Raw genomic sequence first — 14309 nt, 5'->3', positions numbered from 1 at the left:
CCTGAGCCAAAGTCGGACGCTTAACTGACTGAGCCACCCAGGCGCCCCCAGATACATTTTTTAAAATGTCTGGACATTACGTAGTTTACTTTTTTGATATATAGATAAGTTACATAATTTAAATAAATAATTTATTTACTTTTAAAAAAATGTTTATTTTTGAGACAGTGTGCAGGCACAGTGGGGAGGGGCAGAGGGAGAAGGGAACGGAAGATCAGATACTGTCTCTGTGCTGAAAGCAGCGAACTCTGATGTGTGGCTCTAATTCAGGACCCCTGAGATCATGATCTGAGCCAAAGTCTGTCGCTCAACCGACTTAACCACCCAGGCGTCTCTATTTACTTTTAAAATCAATTCATTATTTGGCTCTCAGTATGTTCTTTATGCACATTAATCCATGTATATTTCTGATCATATTATACTCTCAGACTGTAATATTATGCTCTGTGCAGCATCTAGCACAGCAGAGAATGACAAAGTATCTTTACCCATTCACTGGAAAGGATTTTAGAGCCCTGGCACTCGATATTTCACTATTAACACAATGCTAAGCTGAGCATCCTTGCTTGATTCTTTCTTAGGATGAATTCCAAGAAGTTGAATTGCTATCCCAGAGGTGATGCTCATTTTTTTGGTATATATATTTATTTATTTTGGGGACTGCACAAGCAGGAGAAGGGCAGAGACAGGGGAACAGAGGGTTGGGAGCGGGATCTATGCTGACAGGCTGTGCACAGCGATAGAAAAGTGGTAACTAACCATCAAAGTTCACTGGTAAAGTATTATAGTAGTGGCTGGGACACATTTACTTTACTAATCAGACTTTCAAAAACTTTTCACTTCTGCTCTAAGTTTAAAAATGAGCTAACCATTTAATGTTTTAAAGGTTGGGGTTTAAAAAAAATAATTAGCACACAGTAATATTATTGACTTTTTGGGTGTGTGATTCTATGAATTTTAACACATGGGTAGATTTGTATATCCACCACCACAATCAGAATGTGGACCGGTTATAGTCCTACGAGTTTAGTAGTCTTAGTACTACTGGTTAAGTATAGTACTAAACATCTTTGTACTACCCCCATGTACTCAAACCCTGGCCACCACTGATTTGCTGTCACTTTAGTTTCTGTCTTTTTAAAGTGTCGTATAAATGCAATCATACAGCATGAAATTTTTGAGACTGGCTTCTTTCACTCAGCATGATGCCTTTCAGATTCATCCAAATTGTTGTATATTTCAGTAGTTTGCTCCTTTTTATTTCTGAGTAAATTTCATTGGGTGGATGTACCACCCAATGTTTGTTTACTCACTTATTGAAAGGTATTTGCGCTGTTTCTAATTTCTGACAATTATGAATAGAGCTGCTATATAAGCACTCTTGTACAGATTATTGTATGGATGTAAGTTTTTGTTTCTCTAGGGTAAATATATAGAAGTGGAATTGCTAAGGCATATGGTAAATGTATGTTTAACTTTATAAGAAACTGCCAAAAACAGTTTTCTGAAGTCTGTATCATTTTTATATTTCGACCAGCAAATATACGAATGATTCAGTTTCTTCACATCTTTGTTAGCACTTGGTGTTTTCGGTATTTTTTATTTTAGCCATTGTAATAGGTGTGTGGTGCTATCGCGGGTTTAACCTGCATTTCACTAGGAGCTAATGTTGAACATCTTTTGATTTGCTTACTTGCCATCCATGTCTCCTCTCTGGCTAGGTTACCTGCTAGTCTTTTGCCTGCTTTAAATTTTGTTTGTTTGTTTTTACCATTGACTTTTGAGAATCCTTTATATATTGTGGGTACAAGTCCTTTGTCATACACATGGTTTGCAAATATTTTCTCCTAGTCTTTAGCTTGTCTTTTCATTGTCTTGACAATGTCTTTCACAGAGAAAGAGATTTTAATACTGGTGAAGTCTCGGGATCGGTCTTTTTTTTTTTTTTTAATTTTTAAAAATGTTTTTATTTATTTTTGAGACAGAGAGAGACAGAGCATGAGCAGGGGAGGGGCAGAGAGAGAGGGAGACACAGATTCTGAAGCAGGCTCCAGGCTCTGAGCTGTCAGCACAGAGCCCAACACGGGGGCTCAAACTCACGGAGTGTGAGATCATGACCTGAGCCAAAGTCAGAGGCTTAACCGACTGAGCCACCCAGGCATCCTATCTTGGGGTCAGTCTTGAATACTCTATGTGGATGCTGGTTGATTGCCCAATCTCCCAACCTCCCTTTCATCTAATTCCCACATATTTGGTCTCCATGTCCAATTCCCAGGTCTGTCCCCTCACCGCACCTACTCACAAAAGTCAATTCAATTAAATATGTTATATATGTGTATGTATAAATATAAATTATATAATGTAAATAAATACTTGATTTGCTTTTAAAATCAATTCAACATTTGGCGTGTTTGTTATGCATTTTTATCCACACACATTGCCGAGTCATATGGCCCTGGAAGGTAAGCACTTGTCCTTTTCTTACCTTGTTTTGACCTGCACCTCGCATATGAGAAGATGATAGAATATCATCATTGGAAGGGATATTTTGTCCCGATAGTAAATGTGTGGTCTGTGCCTCAGCACCATCAGCATTACGTGGGAGTCTGTAAGAAATTCAGACTCTCAGACCCTAACCCAGGCCTGTGAGTTAGAATCTACATTCTAATGAGACCTCCAGGTGCACATTAAAGTTTTTGAAGCACAACTGTCTAGTCATCAGGCTCTCTCTCTCTTTTTTAAAAATGTTTATTTTTGAGGGGGGGGAGGGGCAGAGAGAGAGGCAGATACAGAATCCAAAGCAACTCCAGGCTTTGAGCTGTCAGCACAGAGCCCCACATGGGGCTTAAGCTTACCAACTGCGAGATTACTTGAGCTGAAGTTGGGTACTTAACCAACTAAGCCACCCAGGTGCCCAGGCTCTCACTCTTATTTTCCAAACAAAGAAACTGAGGTTGGGAGGGAGCAAAGATGGCCTCAAGGCTGGAGGCAGCTAATGCTAGAGCCAGGTGGAGAACCTGGCCTTCTCACTCCAAGGCCAGTGTGTTCAGCCAGCTGCCACCTGCCTCCAGCGTTTTGGATGACAATGACGATGTCAACTTCTCCAATCTCATACCAGGCCATGCATGGAGCATCAGCACTTGTCCTGATGTGGTCTTTTTCCAAAAAGACTCCCCTCACTCCTTATTCCCAATATCCTCTAGGGATATCAAACTTTGAAAATGCAGGCTTTCAAATTTTCCTAATGAAGTGAACTACATACTCTTCGGGGAATAAAGTGATTTTTTTCCCCTTGCATTTGTTTACTTCTCTGTAAGCTCCTGAGATGGCTAACATACTAGTTGTTAATCACACCATCTGCTCAAACAGCACTTCTAAATCATTTGATTCATACTTTTCTTTTTAAGGAATTTTTTTTGCAGAACAATATGTTTGTGTCTGTGTTACTCCCATCATTTGGCAATGCAGTATGAGCTATTTAAACTTTCCTATTTATTGTAAATGGCTTTTCAATCAGCAAATATTTTTTTAAATGTGCATACACCACAAAAAAGCTGTGTCTACTGACTTTTCAAACATTGGAAACAGTAGAAAAATCTGTTCCAGTCTGTCTGCTGTCAAATTTTTAACCATCTGATTATATTTAAATGAAGCGTTTAGGAAGATGATTTATCTGACTGACCCTGAGAAAATGTTCTCCACTGGTCCTGGAGATGGCGGTGCTGTGCAATTTAGTACAACCCTTCCTCCACTACACCCCCATCCCACCCCCGCAAAAGGAATTTCTGGAATGGCAGAAACTGGGAGAGGATTCGCTACATGTGAACCTTCTAACACTTAGCATAAACCTCTTCTGAACCCTGGAACAATTTGGTTTATCTTTGGGTTCTTTTGTTTTTGTTTAAAGCTGTACCCCATGCGCTTCCTGTTTCCAGCTGGGATCTGAAATGGAAATAGTTTAAAGGTTATTCTCATATCATGGGTAACCAGGAAGTGCCTATATAGTTTACTAAGAAGCTGGTTTTCACAAGACTGCTTGGCTTTAAAAAAAAAAAAAAATCCTAACAAAGGCTCAACCAAGATAAGTGGAGCTAAGAATACTAGAAGTTTTGAATGCCTACTGGGACCACATCTCTGGGAGCTGCCTCTCCGGGTTTCCTTTCCTTAACAACAGAGGCCTGCTGCCTGACATTCTTTAAATTTCATTAGCAGGATCTGGAACAGTGGGTTTAAAGCGAAACGTGCTCAAGCCCTAGGCAGTATAACCCAGAGGACAATTTCTTGGTCCTGTCATTGCTAAGGTGTAGGCAGGGAAACAGGGGAGATGGGGCGGGCGGGGGGGGGGGGGGGTAGGGGTGGATACAGATACACAATCTTTATTTTTGAGATTGTCAAAACTTGGTGACAATTCAGCTAGCCAGAAAACATTTATTGAAGGTTTCATTATGTGAAAGGCATTATATCAAGCATTGTTACAAATAATAACCGGCACTATTTATGTGCTGTGAGCCAGCCCCTTGCCAAATGCTTCAGCAACATTTCATTTAATCTTCACCAGAACTGTGTGAGGTAGGCACTGTACCCCCCACCCCCCACCCTTTTTAAGTGGGCTTCACGCCCAGTACAGAGCCTAACGTGGGGCTTAAACTCATAACCCTGAGATCAAGACCTGAGCTGAGATCAAGAGTCAGACGCTCAACCAACTGAGCCATCCAAGTACCTGCCATTTTTTTTTAACATAAGGAAAATGGAGGGCAGAGAGGTTATGAAATGTGCCTAAGATCGTGCAACTCATAAGTGCAATTGTTGAGATTCTAAGTCAAGCCTTGTAACCCTAGAGCCTGCTCAGTCAGTTGTTGCCTTGTGTTTTGATTCATAGATGAGATAGCACGGATATCAAACTCTCAAGTCGGAATTAGACATATTTGGTGCCCATTTAAGAATGACAGAGACCCAGAGACTTAGATCTCAGTACTTTCCTTCTGCTAAGTGTTATCTAGTTGGAAAGAAGCCAGGCCCTCAGTGAACATGCATGTCATTTGGGCTGGGGAATTCCACTTGGAATAGCACACCTAAGTGACCTAAGATGTCTTTCTCCAATGTGATCTCATCAGAGAATTTCTGGGACTAAGATTTGCTAATGAAGTTAGGGACACCAAGGATATCCAGTTGAGGCTGTAGTTTTGGATACCTAGGGGTAAAACACACCAACATTTTCAAACTGTTTTTTCCAGTGTATTGTACTATTGCCCAAACTCAGAGAGTATCTCAAACTGATTCTGTTTAATTCCTCAAATTTGAATGTGGGGTCTTCTTTTTCATCTTTGTCACTAAAATAAAGATATATAGAATCCCATTTCTTCTCTTTGCTTATGAATGCCTTACAACATTGCCTAGGGCAGTGATTCTCAAAGTGTGGTCTCCAGACTTATGGCATCAGCATCAGTTGGGAACTTGATACAAATTCTCAGTTTAGAAACCTCTTTCATTCTGCCTCGTTTGATTTTCTGTTTCAAGTCAGAATACTTCACTTGGAGACACATTTTTGTCTCCTCTAAAACATACTCCTGCAGGGGATGGGAGCCACTTCTATTTGTGAGGAAACTGCTTCCTCTGCATCCCTTCACTGTTACGGGAATGCTGAGGCTATTATTTTGTAGGAGGATGGCATTTTACCGTGGTCCTATATTTGGTTCAGGCCACACCCACAACAGGGACCTAGTTGCAGCTGAAAGGTAAGCTCACAGCCAGTGTCTGTCCCTTGTGGAAGGAACATGTAGTAGACCAGCACTGACGGTGCAGGAGAAGAACGGGGTGCTATCATGGTCTTGATGTTGAAGGAGGGGTTGGGATGTTAGAAATGTGTGTGTGTTTTGGCGGGGGTGTTGCGATCACAAGGTGTGTGAAGGATGTGATTCTGTCACATGAAAGTGTCTACTTAAGGTTGTTTTTGAATGATGGTCAGAGACTTCTTAAGGTTCCAGAGAGGAGCCTTCACGTCAGTAGCAGTACGAGCCAGGAGGACTGTCCCTCCTCTGTACTTACTAAAGCAGCTCCAGGGGTCTCTGTGTTATCTATTAGGGCTTTGTATAAGATTCTGTTTGAAATATAGGATTTCCTGATGGAAAAATATTAGGGGGGAAAATCCATCTTGTTTGTGGTATAGGTTATTTTGATCACTACATTTTCAATGTTTCTTTCTCTTTATTGATTCTTGGGATCTTGCAAAACTTGGTTGAAAATATCTCAGCTGATCTATGGGAAAAGGTTTTCTTACATTGAGATCTCCTCCAGAGATGACCATGGGAGTAATGGAGAAAACCAGAGGAAGTGGCCTCTGAGGTGAAGGTAAAACCTGAGAGAGGGGGCAGAAATCAGGTCACCAAGCTCCTTCTCCCCACCGTTCTCCTTGTCCCGATTTCTTATTCCACTGGTAAAGGGAGTTTATTATAAAGATGCTTTTTTTTCCTTTTTTAAAAGTGAATTCTCTTCTTTAAATATCTAGTGCAGTGCTGGGCACTCAGGAGGTGCTTAATAAATACTTCTTGAATTAAATTAAGAACCTTAGAGCTGTTAAAGAGATGCTGCACATTGGGGGGAGAATACAAAAAAGGAAAGATTGTGGAAGATGAACTTGTCTTTCTTTACAGATGGTTTCAAGGAACTACCAAGGTCAGAAATGAAAACCTATCCTCCCCCAGCTGGCTACATATGGCATTCGACTTATTAAGACTGTTATTTTCTAGAATCATAACACAAAAGCTGACAGTGTCTCAACAACCCAGGGCAGCCCACATATGATGCCAAACTGGGTCCCTGAATTCTGATTTTTGGCTCATTTTCAGGGAGTCAATGGGTGTGTGTGATTTCATTTCAGACTCTTTGATTGTCTCTCAGACTGTTCTAGAAAACAGCCTTTGGGCTGTAATTTTATTTTATTTCTTTATGCTTTAGGAAAATCTCCCTGGCTTTTCTCAGTAAAGAAAAGGAAAAAAAAAATGATAGGAAAGGCACTTTGCAGCCAGGGCAGGAGCAGTGGTGGTGGCGGTGGCAGCAGCCACTGCCCCAGCTGCCGCCATGCTTCATAAAACCATCCCAAATGGGATGAGCGCATTTAGCAGAATGATCAATCCACTGCTGCCATATCACTTCTATTTATAATCTTGGCAGAGCTACAAATTTCAAGGGTTTTCGGAGACGGGGGAACTCTGTTACATGAAGTGATTTTAGCTCTCATCTTTTTCAGAGCTTGAATTCAAGGGAGTGGAGATCTTCCAGCCTTTAAAGGAATTGATGTTCCCACAGAACCCAACTAGCTGCCTGCTCACAGGTGATGGCTTTTAATACAGGCAAGGAAAAGGCTCAGAAGGGTCTTTTTTTCTAAGGCATCTTTTTTATTTTTTAAGGAGTTTATAAGATAGAAACCTATTTCATGTATTTTTTGTGTTTATCTGCAGATAATAGCCTTAAATCACCTAAGGGTTTACTCACACATCTCTGCCTCGCCTCAAATTATTCATTTCCAATACTGGCCTCTCTGTTAATTAAATGGTATGTCTATGGGGGCATTTCCACTTGAATGATAATTAATGTGTTTTTTCCCAATCCAGCTGCCCATGAACTCTTGGTAGATAAATTGTTTTGTAGCACATATTTGCGGCTGGGCTTGGATAATGATTTCCTGCTCAGTTGAAAAAAAAAAAAGTAAACATCTTCCAAAGCACAATATCTCTTCCTTACCTTTTTACAGCTTGGGAACGTGGGGAGAGGAAGAAAGGTACCCCCTAATTTGCAAATAAGATGACCAAAGTAACACAGTAACTGTGGTGGAAGCTACACTGACCTTTCGGTTAATTTTCATAATTATTTGATATCCTTGCCTGTGTCCCTGGTGGTTCATAAGGCATATGGTTTCTGAGACATGTATAAATTAAGGTTACTTAAATGTTTTTGATTCCAGAGATATGTTAAAATGTGACTAAGTTGCTTTTTAATGCACAAAGTCTTCTTTTTCGTTTTGGTATGCTACTAACAGTGTTCTGTGAGAGGCAGAATGTCGTAATGGTTCCAGGCATAGGCTCTGGAACGAGAGCTGCATTTGAATCCTGATTTCACCATTTGGCAACTATGAGACCATAGGCAAGTTCTTAGCCTCTTTATATCTTACTTTGCTCATCTATGAAGTGGCAATAATACTAATGAATATCCTCCTCTTAGGGCTATTGTGTGGATTAATAGCATTTTTTTAAATGTAAAACAAAACAGAATGGTGTCTGGCACACACTGATTGTTGTATTAACTATTAATCAATATTTTAAAAATATTTTGGGGCGCCTGGGTGTCTCAGTCGGTTGAGTGTCCGACTTCAGCTCGGGTCATGATCTCGCGGTCTGTGAGTTCGAGCCCCGTGTCGGGCTCTGTGCTGACTGCTCAGAGCCTGGGGCCTGCTTCAGATTCTGTGTCTCCCTCTCTCTCTGCCCCTCCCCCCGTTCATGCTCTGTCTCTCTCTGTCCCAAAAATAAATAAACGTTAAAAAAAGTAAAAAAAAAATACTTTAACATTAAAGTAGATTTACTGGAAAAATTGTAAAAATTTGTCTGCTTTTATACCACACTCTTAATTAATTGACAAAAGTCTCTGAAAGTGCAATTCTAGCTCCAGAATACTAAAACGTCAGCAGAAGGATAGTGTGGGCATGAAATTTATAGTTTTGATGAATGTGAGCCTCAAAAAGAGGAGGTATAGACTGGAATATCAAGATGGGGAGAATTTTCTACCCAGAAAGGTGAATGTCTAGAGGTGAACAGCACTCTCACAGAAAAGGGAGGAGGAGGAAATGCCTTGGGCTGAAACTCCTATCTAAGCATCTTGCTTACATAAACCCAGTTATTTCATTTGTTCAGTCCAGACTTGGCCTTCCTTACCCTGAGCAAAAGTGTTATTAAAAAACCATATAGTCAGGAAAAAGAATATTAAAAAATCTTCGGCCTCGCAATGCCTCCTCCTGATTCAGAATGAAAAGATTAGGGCAAGTGGCATATCAGAACTGGGTCACTCCACCAGCTGATGTCAATTACGTGTAGAGCACTCTAATCTGACTTGGTTCTTGGTAATAGGATCTGAGCAGGGAGTTGTCCAACCAAAACGTTAGCACAGTTGCATAGTAAGTGTCTAGAATGGAAGTCGACATCATCACATGTCAATGCTCCCAAATTTGTCTGGAGGAATTAGGAACCTACAGATGACCCAACTGTGATGTTTATGAAATACTTCTGAGTTCTGGGCACTGTGTTAAGCACCCTGTATGTGACTTTGTGCAATCCTGTTTGCAACTTTAATATTTTTCCATACTTTCCTAGTGGAGGAAGCTGAGGTTCAGACATACAGCTGGTAGACAGTAAAGCTGGGATTCAAATCCAGGTAGTCTGGCTTCAGTCCATGTGCTGCTAGTTTTGTCTGTTTGTTTGTTTGTTTTGATGCTGTTAGTTGTAACCACTAAATTCCCTTCTATGATCCCACAAAAAGTGTTAAAAATGCAAGAGTTGAGAAGTATCAGTATAGCTTCATCATATCAATTCTAAGACCTAAAAAATAATTACCCTGTGAGGTTTCCATACATATTAACAATGGTGCTGACAATTAGACTAAAATGTCAAACAGCAAATATTGCAGTGTTGGAAAATAATGGTCTCCTTCCACAATTACTGAGATCACTTTTTTTTTTCTGTTGAAGAAATGAACACATCCCACAGACAAAGCTGGGCCTACACGGAGGCATTTCATTGATATGATGGCTCAATAGTAGCACCTGGAGAAATATCACAGTGAAACCACTGTCGATGCTGGGCATTGCACTGACCTGATATCTGAAACGGTGAGCTTCACATTCTGCCTAATAATTAAAGCAATTTATCTTCAGACGGATCTAGGCCATTTTGTTGTTCAACATGAAACTCTTGGGGGATGAAGATGACTGTAGGCAATCTCTGTTGTGCAAATACTAATATGAAAAGTACACGGGTAACTCGTTGAGATGCCATCACCTATGTGGTCATCTCAACTTTGACTGCTAGATTGATGCCACTACACATGGCTAGAAGAGACTTACTCAGAAATGAGCAGTAAAATAACTGAAGCGTTACCACCATCTTGCGTGACCTAAAATGCAGACCAAATGACAATGCTTAAACAAGTCTTTATCCTGTCCCAAAGGCCAAATTAAGAAACAAATATGAGAAAAGAATGCCTGCAAAGGCCAAAGAACTCTGATATTATATGGCATGCCATTTGAGTACAGGTTTGTCCTGCCTGCTTCAATAGCCATTGGACAGTAGTGTGTGGCTACTGAGCAACTGATGTGTGGCTAGTCTGAATTGACACGTGCTGCAGGTATAAAATAAGACCCAGATTTAAAGACTTAGTATGGAGAGAGAATGTAATCCATCTCAATAATTTTCAAAGAGTGATTACATGTTGCAATGATAGTTCTGATACATATGCTTAGGTAAAATATATTTTAATATTAATTTTGCCTGTTTCTTGTTACTTTTTAAAATGTGGCTACCATAAAATTTAAATTGCAAATGTGGCTTACATTGTGTGTCTATCAGGGAGTTCTGGTAGGTACTCTATACGCAGCCGAGGAATGAGACAGCTTGGTTTTCATTGTGGATGCTGAGGGACTACGTAGGGGCCAAATGGAATATTTTTGATGGCCTCGTCATCTCCAGTGATTTTTGTTTGTTTGTGTCCAAGTTAATTGCTTTCTGCTCTTTGTTACATCCTTTCTTATATTTTCTTTGGGTGTTCTTCTCGCCCCCCTCCCCCCATTCTTCAATACAATCTGTAGCTCATTTATTTTTAGGATTTCTTGTTTCTCAGTAAGTTAACTCTAAAGTATTTATTGATTTAGAAACGTCCCCAAATTTTGGCATATGACACTTATTGTTGTGTAGTTTAAATTTTTTTATAATATCCTCTTGTGGTTTCCTCTTTGGCTACTAGGTTATTTTTATGATACAGATATGTGATATAGATTCTTTGGCATGTCTTGAAATTTCCTCTGTGACTTGCTATGTAGTTTCTCTGACAGTTCTGTTTGTGCTTGAAAAGAATGTGTATTTTATGCTTTTTACTCATTATGTGCAGGCTTCTACATTATAGTCTTTTGGGTTAGGTCTTTGTGTTGTTCAAATATATATTATAATTATAAATCCTTAAATTACAAGAATTATAACATTATAATTATAAATCTTTAATACTATTTCTCTCTGCCTCATGTATTGGTTTGAGAGAGGTGTATGAAAATTTCCCACTGTGATTATAGATTTGTCAATTCCTCCTTACAATTCTCTTATTACTTTATGTATTTTGAGGCTCTATTGCTAAGTACATAAAATTTCATGATGATTTTATTTTCCTGTTGAGTTGTTCTTTTTATCTTACTTATCTATGATTCTATCAGTGCTTCTCGGCTTAAAATTCTATGTTGTTTGATTTGAATGTAGTAATACCAACCATCTCTTGATCGGTATTTGCCTGGCTCATATTTGTCCATCTCCTTCTGTATCAACATGTTTTTGTGTATTACTCTTAAAAAAATAGCTGGATGGTATTCTTTTTTTTTTTTGAAAATTTAATTAGAGGCGATTAAAATTTTTTTGTATTTAATATGATTACTAATACATTAATTCCTATTTACACTATCTGGTTTTATGTTTTTGTGTTTTTCCCCCCTCTTTTCTGGGTTTTTATTGAATTGACCATATGTTCTTTATTCTCTTTATATCCTCTCAACTCATTTGGTAATTATACATTTGATATTTATTCCTTTTACAGGTTTTCCTTCTGACTTAATGAATTGTGGAGTTAACCAAATCCTTATCTCCCTCCTGAACAGTATAAGAAGTTAGAATGACTATTCCTTCCTGTATTCCAAATTATCATGTACGATTTTAGTTTTTTCTTTCATCTAAGCCACAAAATTAGTTAATGTTATTATTATTTTGCATCTGAAGTTCAGTTAGATCTATCAGCATGCTTACCTAAAGCTTCTTCATCTCATTATTTCCTCCACTCTTATTTCATTATTTCATTATTCATTATTCCCGTGGATTTCATTATTCATTATTTCCATCTCATTATTTCATCCACTCTTCCTCCAGATTTACCATTATTCTTGCTGAATGATGTTATTTAGTAATTTTTTTTTCAGTAAACTGCTATAAATAGTAGACCCTTTCAGTCTTTTTATTTATTTACCTTCCCTTGATATAGTTTAACTGGTGGATAGTAACTTTGCTTAACCACATTGAAAATTTACTCTATTGCATTCTGGCATCTTTTGTTACCAATGGAGGGTATGTTTTCTGTCAGTCTATTTTGTGTCTCTGCACGCAGAGAATGACATATTTTAAAAACATTTATTTATCTTTGAGAGCGCAAGCCGGGGAGGGACAAAGAGAGGGAGACAGAGGATTCGAAGCAAGCTCTGTACTGACAGGCTGATAGCAGTTATCCTGATGTAGGGTTTGAAATCACGAATCAAGAGATCATAACTGGAGTTGAAGTCAGATGCTCAACTGACTGAGCCACCCAGGGACCCTGGGAATGACATGTTGAAACCCTCTGTTTGTGATGGCTCCAAAGCCCCTATTAAGTTCTATACCCATTAAAGGTGTAAACTATGAACTGATTTGGTTTAAGCTCCTGTTCACTTTTCTGATTTTGGCTCCATTTTTCACTCAGGGATTTCACATTCTGCATTTGAAATTTGCTAGGTATCCAAATTCTGTTTCTGTAGAGTTTAATTTTTTTTTCCAGGAGAGAGAGTCATTCCCTGTCAGTTCAGTCTGCAATATTGACTTGACATTCTCAATGGTCTCATTACTGCTACATCCCACAGTCTCTGGAGGTGCCAATATGACAGTATGGTCTTGACTCTAATGTCTGCAAGTTAGAGTCATGGAGCATTTATGATAAAGTTTTAAGACTCTTAGCACATTTACTTGCTGAGACCCCCCGCCCCCCACCCCATGACATCCCCACATTCTGCTCTCACCTCTACTCCTGTGGTCCCTTCACCTTGGCAGTCTGCTCTCCTAGGCAGAATTCCATTGCGCATGCCCTCTGCCTGTCATTCCTATCATGGCTCTACAGCTGGTCCCTGGGATATGCCTCTTTGACTTGACATGGGAGAGAAGTACATTTACATCTCGGCTGCAACCCTTTCTGTGTCCCATGGGTTACTTGAAGTTTATCAGGTGAGTCTGGTTCTAGTCCACCAAGCCTTTCAAATTCAGGGAACATACATCCCCCTCCTCCCCCCCTCCCTGGCTCTAGTCTGGGAGAGAAGAGTCAGCAACCCCCTCTGTTGGGGAAGGGGAGAAGGATGGGGATACAAGGCTCAGCCTGTGCCAGAGAAAACCCCCTCACACGCTTCCCTCTCTCAACTCTTCGCCCTCTCATAATGCCCTTCCTACAGATCAATAATTGAAACTTTCCACAGCACAAATTTTAACATTTTTCATGATTTCATTTCTTTATTCTCTTTACTTATACTAACCAACACTTTGGTATTTATATCTGAACTCAGACATGTATCAGATTTTGATGCCTATTTACTCTAGTAGTGGCAACTAGTGAGTTATTAAGGATTTCTAAAGTGTATTATTTTTTTCTTGAGATTTTTCTTCAGTCTTTGTTATTATGGGACTTTTTTTTCTCTTCTGAAAAGGGGTCTGCGATCTGTAGTCACCTATGTTAGCTATGATTAAAAAGTTTGAGTGAGGAGTCTTCTGTGAATGCAAGTTACTTTAGTAATGGTTAAAAGTATTAATCCTAACTTTGATGGATTATCTTTCACATAGTAGGCATTATGTAAATATTATTGAATACATGAGTGAGAAAGAAGCAATCCAAAATCCATAACACCTGTTCTTAAATTATAGAAGTACTGGAAGGTGTTGAAGGAATTGTTTTCTCAAATTTCAAAGAAGAACAAGAATTTTGGTGCGCCTTTTCTGATTCCAGACACGTTCCCTTTGGCGTATTTAAAACATTTAACCTATAGTTGCCGTGGTGGTGTGTCTGCCATTAGCCTTCCTGAATTTGTGATATTATCTTACTTTAATAAAATGCTTTTCAAGGATTCTTGCAGGTTACTTCATAACATGGGATGGGGAGTGGGACTAGATGAAATTTAAGGTCTTTTCCAATCTAAGATTCTGTGATTCCCTTCAGAAAAATCTGGCATCGTCTCTTCTCTTCCCACTAGTGGTCCAGCAGAAGTGAGTTATGCAGGGCAGAGC

The 14309-nt window shown here is 39.3% G+C and overlaps 1 long non-coding RNA gene across 2 annotated transcripts in view; it reads left to right on the top strand.

The window, feature by feature from the left end:
* The window catches only part of LOC128314040 (uncharacterized), a 158492-nt gene that overhangs the window by 38005 nt on the left and 106178 nt on the right, over positions 1 to 14309 (top strand). For both annotated transcript variants that reach the window (XR_008295383.1, XR_008295382.1), the window contains exons 2-3: positions 7247 to 7330; positions 9734 to 9874. This is a non-coding gene — a long non-coding RNA (uncharacterized LOC128314040). The remainder of the gene's footprint in view (positions 1 to 7246; positions 7331 to 9733; positions 9875 to 14309) is intronic.

Source organism: Acinonyx jubatus, chromosome C1 (assembly GCF_027475565.1).
Source record: "Acinonyx jubatus isolate Ajub_Pintada_27869175 chromosome C1, VMU_Ajub_asm_v1.0, whole genome shotgun sequence".
Taxonomy (NCBI): Eukaryota; Metazoa; Chordata; class Mammalia; order Carnivora; family Felidae; genus Acinonyx; species Acinonyx jubatus.
This window is presented reverse-complemented; position numbering and strand designations above follow the sequence as displayed.